Source organism: Littorina saxatilis, linkage group LG14, assembly GCF_037325665.1.
Source record: "Littorina saxatilis isolate snail1 linkage group LG14, US_GU_Lsax_2.0, whole genome shotgun sequence".
Lineage (NCBI taxonomy): Eukaryota > Metazoa > Mollusca > Gastropoda > Littorinimorpha > Littorinidae > Littorina > Littorina saxatilis.
Genome location: NC_090258.1, coordinates 13,777,266 through 13,792,013, shown reverse-complemented (window position 1 = coordinate 13,792,013; position 14,748 = coordinate 13,777,266). Strand labels below are relative to the sequence as shown.

The following is a 14,748-nucleotide window of genomic DNA, read 5'->3' as shown; positions in this document are numbered from 1 at the left end:
GGCAAAATTGTATAAGCATATATAAAAATAAATGTCCACCAAAATACCCGTGTGACTTGGAATAATAGGCCGTGAAAAGTAGGATATGCGCCGAAATGGCTGCGATCTGCTGGTCGATGTGAATGCGTGATGTATTGTGTAAAAAATTCCATCTCACACGGCATAAATAGATCCCTGCGCCTTGAGTCCGAGTCTGGAGATACGCGCGCGATATAAGACTTCATATAAATAATGTTGCTTTTTCTGTCGGCAGCATTGTGGACCTTCGTTGACGACCGATGTCCCTTCTCTGGAAGGATTAATGTTCTTCGCTTACTTTGTCTTCGCTTGGATGTCTGCCTTGTTTATTCATTCTTTCTGAAAATTTGGAATATATTGTGTTTTATGTTTCCAGCTTTGTTAATCAAAATTTGCCCAAGTAATTTGCATTATTATAGAAATTACTTAAGAACAGTTTTCTCAGCATGACTTATTTGCAGATAAATAACTAAAGTAATAATCACTGAGTATTAGGTGGAGGTTAGTCGATTTTTCATGTTTTGTTTTTATATAGATACATCATGTTACTTAATATTTGGTGGAGGTGATTCGATGCTTTCATTGTTTTGTTTTTACATAGATAACTAATGCAAGTAAGTAATACTGACTTTAAGTTGAAGGAAATTTGATGTATGAAAAATCGACAGCGTTTCCAATTCATATGCTGAAGGGATTTGTTTTTTCAAATTAGGTCTGTAATGCTAGTCTGTAATATTAATTCATCAACAAACAAAACTTCCAACTATGCACCTGAAGCAGCCAGGCTGTTGTTTGTCGGCATGTGTCTAAGAGAAAGTATGTTCAACCTAGATCGTATCCTCTGCATAAGCCTGGGCAGATCTAAGGAGGTTTACACGATAGTTTCTATGGGGCGAAAGGTATCTTAAGCGTACCTGTTTTGGGCATTGCAGACAGTGAAGGAAGTAAATCATAGGATTTTAAGAATGTTTATGTGCTCTCCATTATTCGGCCTGGTGAGATGCTAGTCGGTTTTGTCGAATTTTTTTTTTAGTCAAAGGGGCATTGCATTTTGCAGTAGTAATTTAGTAGGAATGCGTAACTAATATAATGAGTATTAATCTGAATCATCGCGCTATATGGCTGGAGGGACCTTCTCCTTATTTATGAATCTGGGAAGCATGCACCCCCTTAACTAATCGAATATATATCAGTAAATAATAGTATTCCAATGGAATCAATCTACTTTATGAGATAATATTGAATAAGAGTACTACGCGCTTATTCGATGCAGGATAATATGACAAGAAGGAGTCATTGTTACGGGATAAAAAAAAAAAGCTCAAAGAAAAAGTAAAACGTTTGGTCGAATTTGGCAAATTTTGATGATAAAAAATAAATATTTCAGTAAAACGACAGGTTCTTGAATCATTTTGCCGGAACATTTTACTAGGTTAGCAATGAATTGATCAGGTTTTTCATTAACGGCTTACGATTTGTTGGGTTTCTGGGTGTTATGACGGTAAATAAGTTTGCTTGTTTCCTAAGAGTTTTGCGTTGTAGCATGTAACGTTAGTTTTGAATTATGTTGTGTAGGCTTTTAGACACAAGATCATGTTTTATCTGTTCAGTTTATGCCTTTCTTTTACTTTCTGTAGTTAGACATTGTTTAAAAAAAAAACATATCCGCAGTCAATTTGTCTTTTTGGTTCAGTAATATATCAACTGATTTACTAAGCGAATTGTTTTGTAAAACAGTGGAATGACGGTTTTGGGATACTGTACAGTAAATTGGGATATAATCTGTTAATTCCGGTACAGGAGTACATTCCTTTGTTTTTCCGTCGGTTTTAAATCGTTATGGCTCACAATATGTATATATTTTTATGTTAATCAACCTTTAATAAACGCATCTTTGAAGCTTATTTTTGTTCTATTAAAAATGTAACTTTTCTAAAGTCTTTTATGGTAACTTAATAATGATCTACCATCTAATGTACAAATCCAGCCTACCATCCCATGACTTATGATTAGTATTAAATGCACATACATTTGAGCTTAATCATGGCAGTAATTTGAGCTTTGCAAAAGAATCATTTTATCAACTTGCGGTTTACTTTCTTTATTCATTTCTGTTTTCACGTTCAAAAACTGTGGGTAGGGATTCTTATTGGCCTTCTTTCCACTTTAAGAAAATAAAACAGCATGTTAATGCAAACATCTGACTGGTTTAGTTATGTGAGAGTCTGCTGTGCGTCTAAGGCTAAGTGTGAGTGGGCAGTAGGAGAGACAGAGAAAGAGATAGAAAAAACACACGCACGCACGTGCACACACATACATACATATTCGACCTTCCCCTACATACATAATTATATACATACATCCATACAAATATAGACACATAAAAGTACACGCAGGCAGGTAGACACACAGCAAAACAGACACATATGCAGAAAGAGAGAGACTAGAAGGCGCGCGTGCGCTCTCACACACACACACGCGCACACATACACAAACAAGTTGTTGACATATCAAAATATTGTATTCATGGAATAAGACAAACGGACAGGCATAAGGTATAGTAACAGGTTATTTTGCTTTCTTATATACTATGATTTTGTTATCCGGAGACTTCGGATATACGAAATATTAAGGCAATGTATTCCTCTTATCAAAGGAATCTCTTTTTACATCATATTTCGAAAACCAGGAGAAACATTATGTATGCCCGCAAACAGGCGCGTAAATGTGGATGTAATAATGCATGTTCATGTTTGTAAGTGCATGTCCTTAGGTATGTGCGTGGAAATTTAAATATATGTGACCCTCCACCACGGAATGAGTCGCATGTCACCTTTGCATGATTTTCATATTTTTACATTTTCCTAAAGAGTTTTGTATGCTCTATCCAGTGGTAAAAACCGTTTTAGAAAAGAGCGAACACCTTTTGAGTTATAAGCCTGTGACTAAGGTGACCATCACACTGTTACCGGACACTCCCCGGACTTATATTAAGCCTAGCGCAGAACCGCGCGAGGTGACATGCGACTCATTCCGTAGTGGAGGGTCACATATGTTAATTTTCAGCTGTTTTCGACTAAGAGAGAGAGAAAGATTGAAAGAGGGACGGAGAAAGAGACAGAGACAGAGAGGGAGAAGAGAGAGAGAGATAGAGATGTTGGAACTTTATTTTACAAGGGTACAGGTTTAAGGTTTCAATAATTGTTACAACCTGTCCTTACATCCAAGACAACATTATAATCAATGTTAAACAACTATAGAACGAACAACAAACAAATAAAACAAGAACGCTGAAGCGTGATAACTATTCAGTCAACGGAATGCACTGGTACAAAGGGAGAGAGAGAGAGAGAGAGAGAGAGTGCGATCAAATCAATTCAAATCAAATTTCGAGGTAAATAGATGGATTATGCATGCACGTTTTCCGCCAGTAAGGGCCGCAGTTTTAATTAAGGAAAGTATTCCTGCAGTGCCTTCGAAGTGTTTGCACACACACACATACACACGCACACACATACACGCACACACACACACACACACACACACATACACACACACACACACACACACACACACACACACACACAAAATAGACAGAACCGCCCGTGGAACGCACGCACACACACGTTTGTATGTGTGTGCGTGAATGCATTAATGCGCGCATGTATGTGTGTGGTGCATATTTTCTCATGTGGTTATGTCGTGAGGGTAAGCTGCTGTCTTCACCGACCTGGAGACCATTTAAGACAGCACCCTAGTCTACCCTCACTCATGACTGTGATCTGGTAATGTGACTCACATGATCGTTCTAGCGGCTGAAAATGTTTGGGAAAACCTTGAGTTCCACAAAGTAGGAATGGACTTTGAACTTATCCTGTTTACATTAGGGCGCAGGGATAAAGAGAAAGTAAAATAATGGACAGATTTATTTGTGAAAAGTATAACGCAGTTATGAATAATACATTAGATACATTTTACAAGGATTGGTGCCTGTATATGCATGTTTTGATGTAACCCTTAGGTTATTTTTTCTACATACTTTTGATACTGTGACCACCAAGCCCTGATCCCCCTCCACACCCCCTCCCCCCCCAAGTGTGTTTCTGTTTTATGTTTTTGTCCCCTTGTTTAGGTGATGTCCTGGAATGTACGGCATATAAGCTACTCACAAAAAGTTAAGGATCACTTGCACACAAATTCATAACTTTCCAAATAAGGAAGCCAATGCGTTGGTATTTGGCAAACGTTTAATTCAATGCTTTAGTGATAACGATTCAACATTTCCTTCAATTTCGAGCAATCGTTTGGTCTGTACATTTTATCAAAGTGTGTACGTATCGAAATTTAATTTCACAAAGTCGTTGAAATCACAAGACAAGGCACTCAGATGCTCCCAAAAGTTCAGTAATGCGTGTAACCGCCCTGGCTGTTCTGGTACTCGACGCAGCGAGTCCTCATACAGTTGACCAGGGTGGTGAAGATCCTCTGTGGAAGCGCCTGCCACTCAGCCTGCAGCATCTGGTAGAGGTGCTGGACATCCCTGGGAGGGGGGGTGGTTGCTCCTCACTTTGCGATCCAACTCATCCCAGAGGTTCTCAATCGGGTTGAGATCGGGACTGCATGCTGGCCACTCCATTCTGTTGACTCCAGACTGCTGCAGGAAGTCGTTGACCACCCTTGCCTTGTTGTGGCGAGCGTTGTCATCCTGGTAGACAGCCCGCGGTCCCATCTGCTGCAGTGTAGGCACAGCCAGCGGTCGAAGGATCTCATCCCGGTATCGGAGGCCAGTCAGGTTACCCTGTACATGAAACGAGGGTGTTCTGTGGTGAATGCTGAAGGCCCCCCAGATCATTACAGAACCTCCACCAAAGGCCACCTTTTCTTGGACAGTGGCGTCAATGTAGCGTGCCCCTTGGCGCCTCCAGACCCTCAGTCGGTCGTCGTTGTGGTTCAGGGTGAAGCGTGATTCATCACTGAACAGGACCTGGGACCATTGCTGACGTGTCCAGCTCACGTGATGTCTGCAGAAGGCGCGACGTGCTGCCCTATGGGCTGGAGTTAAGCGTGGCCGTACAGCTGGGCGACGAGAACGGAGGTTAAACCCATGAAGGCGATTCCGTATGGTCTGCTGGCTGATGTTGGTGTTAGTAGCCACCCTCAGCTGCCTTCGAATAATGCTGGAAGAGGCTGCTCTTGTTTGCAAGGCTAGTCGTTCAATGAGACGATCTTCACGTGGAGTTGTCTTCTTTGGTCGCCCAGGTCTACGTCTTTCCTGGACCCTCCCAGTGACTGTGAAACGTTGAATAATAATAATAATAATTCTCTTTATTTATATAGCGCCTTATCCGAAGTTCAAAGCGCTTTTATGCCGTGTGAGATGGAATTTTTTACACAATATATCACGCATTCACATCGACCAGCAAACCTCAAGCCTGTTAGGCGAATGTTCACCTTTCGCGGCCTTTATTCCAAGTCACACGGGTATTTGATGGACATTTTTATCTATGCCTATACAATTTTGCCAGGAAAGACCCTTTTGTCAATCGTGGGATCTTTAACGTGCACACCCCAATATAGTGTACACGAAGGGACCTCGGTTTTTCGTCTCATCCGAAAGACTAGCACTTGAACCCACCATCTAGGTTAGGAAAGGGGGGAGAAAATAGCGGCCCGACCCAGGGTCGAACACGCAACCTCTCGATTCCGAGCTCAAGTGCGTTACCACTCGGCCACCCAGTCCACAATGAATCAGTCTGACAATGACCGAAATGGACACGTGAAGTCGCCTGGCCACTTCTCGCTTGGGGACACCATCTTGGAACCATGAAACAGCTCGTCCCCTCTCAAACTCGTTCAATCTTCGTCGTGGAGGCATTGTCAGATAATGCCTAATACTGGTGGTATGTCTTCTCAAAGAGCCAAGCAAGTTACAGCATCTCACACATAAACAGCAGTGCTTGCACGTGCATGATGGTTTTTCCATGTGGCTTGTGCAATCTGTTCGGGCTGAACGGTCCAAAACAAGGTCCTTTTTCGCAAGTTTCCGCTTTTTCTTTTGCTACCAAGCTCAGTAGTAGAGAATCCCGTGCAATTTTCCCACTAACACAACATCGCCCACTTACAGCTGAACAAGAATTCATAACAATTTGGTTTGACTGAGAAATAACTAACAGTAGCGAACTGATTTTATTGAGCACCTGTTTTCTCATAGTGATCCTTAACTTTTTGTGAGTAGTGTACATGTAAAAAAAAAAAGAACTCCACAAAAAGAGATTAATTTTTTATTTTTTAAAGAACCACAACAACAAAAACAACATAAAACAACAACAACAACAACAACATAAAACAACAACATAAAACAACAGTATCAACCAAACCAACAAACAAGAAACATGCAGTGTGAAAAAAATTTAAAAAATCAGAATGGTATAGGAACGTTTGATTTTATGTTTTGTTTTGTCATAAATTAAATGTTTCAATAATTTAACATACTTGTTTTTGATGCAGGGTAAAATGCTTGCATGTTCAAACTGAAATCGTCTGCATAGTTGCAATGTTTTCAAAAGTTTTCTTTCAAGAAGCTGTTTTCATAATAGTCAGACACTTTAAATTAAAAAAAAAAAAATAATGGAACGTAAGCGTTCATTTGCGGGAACATTTGATTCATTATTGCTGTACACAAATGTCAATTACATGACCAGGTGACAAGAGTTATGAAGTGAGGGTATGGTATTGTCTTTTTACTGCCATCTTGACGTTGAAAGACACCTATTCAGATCATGATCTGTAGAAGATCAACATCAGTTAAGATGACAGCGCCTAGTCCGATGGAGAACAGAATGGGCTGAAATGATGTCAACGGACAACTGGATGACTAACCCACTTTTACCCACAGTAACATCAAAGTTCACACGATGGAGTTGCCAATAGAGTGCATGTTTCACTGGCCGCTTGTTATGTTATGTTGTTCATGTACCGTTATTAGTGTCATGCTGTTCATGTCAGGCAAAAAAACACCCATAATGACCTGCAGTGAACTATGACAATATTGACACGGTACCCTGCGATCCAGGACCAGACCTTGGTGACGCCATGACACAGTGGGAGATGGTCAGAGCGATCCGGACTCGCGCATCTAGCAACTATGAAAGTCAGTCACGCTCTCTTTAGTTGGAGTCTCCAGAGTATGCATTGCTCAATTGGCTGGCTCAGGGATGGAGCGTGGAGAGAAAAAGAGTGAGAGTGAGATACGGAGAGAGAGAGAAAGGGAGAGAAAAGGAGAGAGAGAGAGAGAGAGAGAGAGAGAGAGAGAGAGAGAGAGAGAGAGAGAGAGACGTAAGACGTAAGACATTTTATTAAATTAAGTAGATGTGCAACGCCAAGGCACTGCATACCCCAGCGAAAGACAAACATCTCTCTCTCTCTCTCTCTCTCTCTCTCTCTCTCTCTCTCTCTCTCTCTCTCTCTCTCTCTCTCTCTCTCTCTCTCTCAAACACACACACACACACACACACACACACACACACACAAACACACACACACACACACTCACACACACACACACACACACACACCCCAAGTCACACACGCACACATACACACACTCACACGCACTCACTCAGTCTCTCACAAAAACTTCATACACACAAAACACACACCCATACGCACATATGGACAGATAGACATACACACCTTTACAAACAAACACACATACACGCACACACATACACGTATGCACACACACACACCACACACACACTCACACACACACACGAGTACAGACTCATGCACGCGTGCGCGCACACACACACACACACACAAATACACACACACACACACCCCACACACACTCACACACACACGAGTACACTCATGCACGCGTGCACACACACACAAATACACACACACACACACACACACACACACACACGAGTACAGACTCATGCACGCGTGCGCACACACACACACAAATACACACACACACACACACACCACACACACACGAGTACAGACCCATGCACGCGTGCGCACACACAAATACACACACACACACACACACACACACACACCACACACACACACACACAAATACACACACACACATACACCACACACACACTCACACACACACGAGTACAGACTCATGCACGCGTGCGCACACACAAATACACACACACACACACACACACCACACACACACTCACACACACACGAGTACAGACTCATGCACGCGTGCGCACACACACACAAATACACACACACACACAAATACACACACACACACACACACACACACACACCCACGAGTACAGACTCATGCACGCGTGCGCACACACAAATACACACATACACACACACACCACACACACACTCACACACACACACACACACACACAAATACACACACACACATACACCACACACACACTCACACACACACGAGTACAGACTCATGCACGCGTGCGCACACACAAATACACACACACACACACACACCACACACACACACGAGTACAGACTCATGCACGCGTGCGCACACACACACAAATACACACACACACACACACACACACACACACACACACACACAAACAGTAACACTAACACATGTGCACAAAATGAACACAAACACACACACCGCGCGAGAGAGAAAGACTACAGGGAGGCATGACGTCATGATGCATTAATTGACGTCAAAGACTTTCGACCGTGACGTATTCTTCTTATGCGAGCTTTATCCATAGACTTGGAAACTACGGAATTTCTACCCGTCCAAAGCGGCCTTGGGTGGCGTTTGCTCAAAAAATGGGGGCGCCAATTTTACCCACCGTATTTTTGTTAGTATGGTCCCAATTTTTGGTGAACTTCCATCTCCAACTGTGGCCCATTTTCGGGCACAAAGAATCCTTCTTTATCATGTATTATTCGGTATGCACATTTCTCAAATCGATTACAGTATAGCGTTCACGGGATACCTCCAGCTTCGCTGGGACAAACACACATACACTTACGCACACGTACAAACACACACCCACCCACCCACTCTCTCTCTCTCTCTCTTTTTCTCTCTTATACAAACAGACACACACCTATACAAACAGACACACAGACACAGACACACACACACACACACACACACACACACACATGTACATACGCACGCATGTACGCACGCACACACCCGCAGACACACACACACGCACACACACACACACTCACACATTGACTCACACAAATCTCATACACACAAAACACACACTCGTACGCACATACACGGTTGGGCTAGTGGTAAGGCGTCCGCCCCGTGATCGGGAGGTCGTGGGTTAGAACCCAGGCCGGATCATACCTGAGACTTTAAAATTGGCAATCTAGTGGCTGCTCCGCCTGGCGTCTGGCATTATGGGGTTAGTGCATGCTAGGACTGGTTGGTCCGGTGTCAGAATAATGTGACTGGGTGAGACATGAAGCCTGTGCAGCGACTTCTGCCTTGTGTGTGGCGCACTTTATATCTCAAAGCAGCACCGCCCTGATAATTATGGCCCTTCGTGGTCGGCTGGGCGTTAAGCAAACAAACAAATACGCACATAGACAGACGGACACACACACCTTTACAAACAAACACATATACACACTCATACACACACAAACATACACACAAACTCATGCACACACACATTCACACACACACAGTGACACACACTCTTTCTCCCTCTCTCTCAGTCTTTCTTACACACACACACACCCCAAGTCACACACGCACACATACACACACTCACTCACACGCACTCACTCACTCTCTCACAAAAACTTCATAGACACAAAACACACACCCATACGCACATATGGACAGACGGACATACACACCTTTACAAACAAACACACATACACGCACACACATACACTTATGCACACACACACACACACACCACACACACACTCTCACACACACACACACGAGTACAGACTCATGCACGCGTGCGCGCGCACACACACACACACAAATACAAACACACACACACACACACCCCACACACACACGAGTACAGACACATACACGCGTGCGCACACACACGAGTACAGACTCATGCACGCGTGCGCACACACACACACAAATACACACACACACACACACTCACACACACACACACGAGTACAGACTCATGCACGCGTGCGCACACACACACACATACACACAAATACACACACACCACACACACACACACACACACGTACACGAGTACAGACTCATGCACGCGTGCGCGCGCACACACACACACACACACACACACACACAAACAGTAACACTAACACATGTGCACAAAATGAACACAAACACACACACTGCGCGAGAGAGAAAGACTACAGGGAGGCATGACGTCATGATGCATTAATTGACGTCAAAGACTTTCGACCGTGACGTATTCTTCTTACGCGAGCTTTATCCATAGACTTGGAAACTACGGAATTTCTACCCGTCCAAAGCGGCCTTGGGTGGCGTTTGCTCAAAAAATGGGGGCGCCAATTTTACCCACCGTATTTTTGTTAGTATGGTCCCAATTTTTGGTGAACTTCCATCTCCAACTGTGGCCCATTTTCGGGCACAAAGAATCCTTCTTTATCATGTATTATTCGGTATGCACATTTCTCAAATCGATTACAGTATAGCGTTCACGGGATACCTCCAGCTTCGCTGGGATAAACACACACGGTTTATTTCAAAGGGGGAGGGAGGGGGTAGGGGGTAGTCGAACTCCGCGATTTTCTTGAGAAGAAAACAGAATAATGCATCGTTCTTGACGCGTCTGACTCAGATGCTAAGTCAGGAAATGACAGTTCACGGTTTTTGTTATGGCATTTTGCAACACTGCCTGCAGTTTAGTTAGAAGAGTCAGTCTGGCATGGTACGGAGGTAGCACTGTACCAGTGTCGACACAACATGAAGGTCAGCAGTTATGTGGTCGATTTCTTCTTGAAGGGCGTTGCGGTCGACTTGGGCCAGGCGCCGGACACACGGGGGCGTTTCCTCCTCTTGTCGGTATGACGATGTCTGTGCTGTTTCGCAGTCATATGTCAGGACGTAGTCGTCTCCCCTTGCAATCAGCGTCTTCTTTCCACCTTTTCTCGCACACACTACTTTTAAGAGGGCGCGATTTCTCTTTTTGTTTAACAGTTTTGATTTCAGTTGAGCGTTCTTTGAGCAGTTGGAGGCTAGGTCGTAAACGTCCTCTGGTGCAAACTCTCGGTCCGTTGCTGCCAGTTCAGCTACAGTGGTTTCGTCGTCTGCTGTCTGTGACGTCACAGCACAACAAACCTCTGAGTTGACACTCTCGCACGTGGGAGAGAGAGAGAGAGAGAGAGAGAGAGAGAGAGAAAGAGAGATACGGAGAGATAGAGATACGGAGAGAGGAAGAGAGATACAGAGGAAGATAGTTACAGAGATAAAGAGAGAGAGAGAAAGAAAGAGATAGATAGAGAGAGCTGAACAATACAGTGTAATCAGTATTAAGTATGATTTGTTTAGTTCCAGCCTTTAACCAAGGTAGGTACTTCCTTGGTATTCCTTTGAAGTATATAACCGCTTGGCCATTCTTGCACATGAGCTTGACAGTGCTTCTGATTGATGTAATGTTTTAGTGCTTTAAAACAATAGGAAAAGTAAACGTCTTTCTAGTTTGCAATGGTTGAACGGGTTCATGCAAAATTAAGCCTATGCATGAACAATGTATCTATTGTTAGTAATAATTGGTCACGTTTAAACACTCATGCATTGCTGGTGTTAGAGAACAAGTTTTCACATTTTCTGATATGATTTTGCCGTTTATTATCATCCAGAATTTTCTTTCTCAGGGGGTCGGAGGGGAAGGTCTTAAAATTACATTTATGTTTCGTGTGTATGTTCGGGCAAGCTCGACATCAACAGAATCTGTTTCATTTAATACGCCTACATAATTTGAATGACATTGCTGTTTGTATTATCATACGACGTGTGACGTGAGATCATTATTACTGTTATTTATGTTTGTGATAGCATTTACAGAGTTGTGTTCACTGTTCTTGGGCTCCACGGTTTCGGTATGCAAGGAGTGTAAGTCAGAACACAAACAGCGTGGTTGCTGGTGTGTCTGTGTGTGTGTGTGTCTTTGCGTTTAGTCCCTCTCTCTCTCTCTCTCTCTCTCTCTCTCTCTCTCTCTCTCTCTCTCTCTCTCTCTCTCTCTCTCTCTCTCTCTTTCTCTCTCTGCCCCCCACTGTCTCTCAGCCCAAATCTATGATGGAGGCACAACAGCAGACAGCAGACTCTCATACAGAAACGAATTACGAAGTTTGCAATAATGTGCTGTTTTATTTGTCTAAAGCTCAAAGAAGGTAAATACGTATCCCGGCCCACAATCATTTGAAAGTGACAGAAGCAAGGCATAGACTAAACAGATAAAAGTTGATTTAATTTTTAAAATGCTACACTACATCATTCAAAATTCATGTTACAAGTTACAAAGCAAACGTATTGAAAAAAAGCAAACTTATTTACGGTTGACCAAAAACCAACGTTTTCATCCACAACCATAAGAATAGTTACTACTTACGAAACAGAACACAGACACACACTAAAACATCGTAAACTAGAAAGGAAAAACATGATCAGTTTATCAGTAACTAGTAACATGTTCGGACAACATAATTCCAGAACATGTCCTTTAATTGAAATATTTGTTTTCATCGTCAAAAATTGACACTTTCAAGTTATAAGTTTTACCTTCGCGTGTGCCTTATCATTCCGTAACACTGACTCCCTCTTGTCATATTGTCCCGAATCGAATAAACACAGAAGGTCTCCAAGTATTCCAATTTGAATTATAACGTAGATAGATTTGATTGGTAACCAACTATGTACTGACTTACGTAATTGTACGTCCATGATAACAATACACAATACAATTCATGTTGAATAATATTATTATTTAAACCGTCAAATTACCTCCACCTAATTTGTTTAGTAATAATCAGTTTATTAAGGTATCTATTTAGAAACAAAATATTAAAATATTAAAATTAAACGCATAGAATTACATCAACCTAATACAGTGAAGCCTCCGGTAACGACTTCTCCCAAGAACGACCCCCTCCTTTTGCCGACCGAATTTCTCGGCACGGATGCTTTTCACACTGTAACTAACCTCCCAAGAACGACGCCCTCCTTTTCCCGACGACGGACCTACCAACTCAGGGTCAATAACGACTTTGACCTTTTAACCAGTGAGTGTCAAAGCAGCACACGCGGAACACGCACGCCATTAGTCACGCATCAAGAGTCAGGGGTGGTAGTCTGTAGTCAATAGTACGTGCAAGTCCAGTGGCCGACGGCTGTCATCTTCTCATCTATTGCTGTCACAATTAAAGGACTGCCCTCGAAGTAGGGGAAGGGGGGGAGGGGGTTGGGTAGGGGCAGTTAGAATGACAACTCAATAATGAATTGCTGTGTGCGTATTCTGTGAGTGTGTGCTCACCAACTGATACCTCAGTTCAATGACCCATACTTGCCAATGAGCAAGTTTTACCTATGGGACGTTGCCTTTGATGTTTGAGAGGAAACTCTTCTTGTCCCAGGTTACAGACACTGACCTTACCCGGGGTCAATCACCGAGTTTTACCTATGACACCGCGCGCGCGCGCGCGCGTGTGTGTGTGTGTGTGTGTGTGTGTGTTATGTCTGCCCGTCTGTGCGCCGGTGTATGCACACGTGTACATTATGCTTATCCATATGCACATCAAATGGGAACAAAAAAACCGGACACAATTTTCAAGACTAAACTGCCCAACAGTTGCCACCACTGTGAAAAAAAATCATACCTCCCAAACTCCCAATAAAGACCCCTCCTTTTTACGACCGATTTTTCTGGACATTTTCAAGGTCGTTAGTGGGAGGTTTTACTGTATTCAATAATATATGACCTAAAATAATATATCCAAAAAGAAACACATTTATACAAATTCCAAAATAATGTTCTACGATCATGCAAAATACAGGGGCACATGTAATTTAACAACGTTGGAGAAATCTGTAAGGAAGACTAGACAATAAAGGCATACATCGAAGCACAGGTAAAGTAAAGAAAGCAAGACAAAAGTTTGCGTTAATCCTTCCACGGTACGGACATTGGTCGTCAATCCAGGTCCACGATGCTGCTGACAGAGCAACAGAAAAGAAACATTTGGGAACAAGTTTTGCAAAGTTCAAAAATCAATCAAATGCAAATTATGTTCTTTGGGTTTGTATTACCGAGACAATGTGTCAGCGCTTACTTGACAGCGTAATTTCGGCCAACATATTGTCTTGGTGAAACATGAGCCGTGCGTTCAAGTTTCATATTGTGAGTACGACAGACTGACTAAATGTATTATTTTGCTGTAGGCGACCTGTTTTTTGTTTTCTTACAAAATTAGTAGGCAGCACATGCAATTCCGGTATGCTTACCCTAAGCCTGTTCATGATAGCTTAATAAGCTTAGTTAGTTAGTTAGTTAGTTGTTGCTTTTTGGGTCCAGCGGACCATATAGGCCAAATAAGGACCCTTAATAAGCTTAAATCGTACAAACGTAGAAAATCAGATATAAACACATACTTCTTCAGCACAGTCCCGCTTTAGACTTCGTGTTGGCAAGCTCAACTGTAGAAATGGCAAACCTGTGACTTTAACATTTCCTGTGTTGGGGCTACACGCACAGTTTCTGTAAA

General features: G+C 42.7%; 2 protein-coding genes across 5 annotated transcripts in view; one reads left to right on the top strand and one right to left on the bottom strand.

Annotated features, from left to right (window-relative positions):
* The window catches only part of LOC138946861 (mucin-like protein), a 48,074-nt gene extending 45,859 nt beyond the window's left edge, over window positions 1-2,215 (top strand). The window contains exon 30 of the mRNA XM_070318263.1: window positions 254-2,215. The gene's annotated coding sequence lies outside the window, so the exon portion shown is untranslated. The remainder of the gene's footprint in view (window positions 1-253) is intronic.
* Window positions 2,216-12,338: 10,123 nt separating this feature from the next.
* Window positions 12,339-14,748, bottom strand: part of LOC138947174 (mucin-like protein) — a 31,284-nt gene continuing 28,874 nt past the window's right edge. For 2 of the 4 annotated variants that reach the window (XM_070318613.1, XM_070318611.1), the window contains exon 29: window positions 12,339-14,199. The gene's annotated coding sequence lies outside the window, so the exon portion shown is untranslated. The remainder of the gene's footprint in view (window positions 14,200-14,748) is intronic. The other 2 variants (XM_070318612.1, XM_070318610.1) reach the window with 1 other exon arrangement.